Source organism: Oncorhynchus keta, unplaced genomic scaffold (assembly GCF_023373465.1).
Source record: "Oncorhynchus keta strain PuntledgeMale-10-30-2019 unplaced genomic scaffold, Oket_V2 Un_contig_1224_pilon_pilon, whole genome shotgun sequence".
Lineage (NCBI taxonomy): Eukaryota > Metazoa > Chordata > Actinopteri > Salmoniformes > Salmonidae > Oncorhynchus > Oncorhynchus keta.
The window spans coordinates 1-2,500 of record NW_026277809.1 but is presented as its reverse complement, the minus strand read 5'-3'; the positions used below and the strand labels follow the sequence as shown (position 1 = coordinate 2,500).

At 38.1% G+C, this 2,500-nt stretch overlaps 1 long non-coding RNA gene across 30 annotated transcripts; it reads right to left on the bottom strand.

Moving 5' to 3' along the window:
* Positions 1-492: 492 nt before the first annotated feature.
* Positions 493-2,500, bottom strand: LOC127917839 (uncharacterized). 30 transcript variants are annotated; one of them, XR_008097862.1, is made up of 5 exons: positions 2,412-2,500; positions 2,069-2,313; positions 1,706-1,852; positions 1,510-1,656; positions 493-1,095 (listed from the first exon to the last, which is right to left on the bottom strand). It is a non-coding gene; the product is annotated as an uncharacterized LOC127917839 (long non-coding RNA). The 30 variants fall into 30 exon arrangements; XR_008097883.1 differs by having other exon boundaries at positions 2,069-2,166; XR_008097856.1 differs by having other exon boundaries at positions 493-1,144; positions 2,069-2,166; positions 2,265-2,494.

Below are 2,500 nucleotides of genomic sequence, written 5' to 3'. Positions count from 1 at the left end.
GTCCTAATTGATGTGTTCTCTGTCACCTGGAGCTGCATGGAAAATGGTCCAGGAACTAAAGGACAATTCAGGACTAGTCAGCCCACTACAAGCTGGTATCACTTACTTTCTACTAAACTATATGGTCTGGTTTCCCAGACACAGATTAATCTAGTCCTGGACTAAACAGTATGTTCAATGTAGATGTCCAGGAAACCGGCCCTAAATGTGTCATCTTTCATCCTCCCATACTGCTCAGTCCAGCAACATTAAACCTGTCCAGCAGGTGGTGCTGTTGACCAAACAATAAAACCAGCAGATATCTTGACTTGCCACTCAGTATATCAGTAATGTTCAGAATAGTACTTTAATATCATTGGAGATTGATGGTCTTTTTAATCCACTATCCAGAGTCAGGAACAGATGAAGTTAGGTCTGCTACTGTTCAGTGATTAAATATGATTTATGGTGATGGGAAATAATAAAAAACACTCAACTTCATCTAGTAATAGTTTTCCTTTGTTATTTATTCCAAGGTGTGTCTTTAACTTGTAAATGTATTGTGTGGAGGTGAGCTAGTGGTGTGGCTGATAGAATAGAATGAAAAGGGAGGAGGGGAGGAAGAGGGGAGGAGTGAAGGGCTGTTCAAGAAACCAGATGAGGAAGAGGAAGATGTTCAGGGGAATTACTGTCTCTGTTCCAAATGGTTCCCTATTCCCTACGTAGTGCACTACGGTGCTTCTGACCAGGTCTAAAGTAGTGTTCTATGTAGGGAATAGGGTGTAGATGTATTACAATATCATGCTTTAGTGTTTGGCACAAAGATCTATTAGATCTCCACCCCCCACTTCCTGTCTGTCATCCCCCAGTTCTGTTAAGACTTCCTCTCATTGAACTGGGCCTCATTCTAAATGGTCACTTTGTATTGATAGTCCATACTGGTCTTTACTATGGTTCTACATACAGTATCTGTATTGATAGTCCATACTGGTCTTTACTATGGTTCTACATACAGTACCTGTATTGATAGTCCATACTGGTCTTTACTATGGTTCTACATACAGTACCTGTATTGATAGTCCATACTGGTCTTTACTATGGTTCTACATACAGTACCTGTATTGATAGTCCATACTGGTCTTTACTATGGTTCTACATACAGTACCTGTATTGATAGTCCATACTGGTCTTTACTATGGTTCTACATACAGTACCTGTATTGATAGTCCATACTGGTCTTTACTATGGTTCTACATACAGTACCTGTATTGATAGTCCATACTGGTCTTTACTATGGTTCTACATACAGTACCTGTATTGATAGTCCATACTGGTCTTTACTATGGTTCTACATACAGTACCTGTATTGATAGTCCATACTGGTCTTTACTATGGTTCTAGTATCTGTATTGATAGTCCATACTGGTCTTTACTATGGTTCTACATACAGTACCTGTATTGATAGTCCATACTGGTCTTTACTATGGTTCACATATCTGTATTGATAGTCCATACTGGTCTTTACAGTACCTGTATTGATAGTCCATACTGGTCTTTACTATGGTTCTACATACAGTATCTGTATTGATAGTCCATACTGGTCTTTACTATGGTTCTACATACAGTATCTGTATTGATAGTCCATACTGGTCTTTACTATGGTTCTACATACAGTATCTGTATTGATAGTCCATACTGGTCTTTACTATGGTTCTACATACAGTACCTGTATTGATAGTCCATACTGGTCTTTACTATGGTTCTACATACAGTATCTGTATTGATAGTCCATACTGGTCTTTACTATGGTTCTACATACAGTATCTGTATTGATAGTCCATACTGGTCTTTACTATGGTTCTACATACAGTACCTGTATTGATAGTCCATACTGGACTTTACTATGGTTCTACATGCAGTATCTGTATTGATAGTCCATACTGGTCTTTACTATGGTTCTACATACAGTACCTGTATTGATAGTCCATACTGGTCTTTACTACCTGTATTGGTTCTATGGTTCTACATACAGTATCTGTATTGATAGTCCATACTGGTCTTTACTATGGTTCTACATACTGTACAGTACCTGTATTGATAGTCCATACTGGTCTTTACTATGGTTCTACATACAGTACCTGTATTGATAGTCCATACTGGTCTTTACTATGGTTCTACATACAGTACCTGTATTGATAGTCCATACTGGTCTTTACTATGGTTCTACATACAGTATCTGTATTGATAGTCCATACTGGTCTTTACTATGGTTCTACATACAGTACCTGTATTGATAGTCCATACTGGTCTTTACTATGGTTCTACATACAGTACCTGTATTGATAGTCCATACTGGTCTTTACTATGGTTCTACATACAGTATCTGTATTGATAGTCCATACTGGTCTTTACTATGGTTCTACATACAGTACCTGTATTGATAGTCCATACTGGTCTTTACTATGGTTCTACATACAGTACCTGTATTGATAGTCCATACTGGTCTTTACTATGGTTCTAC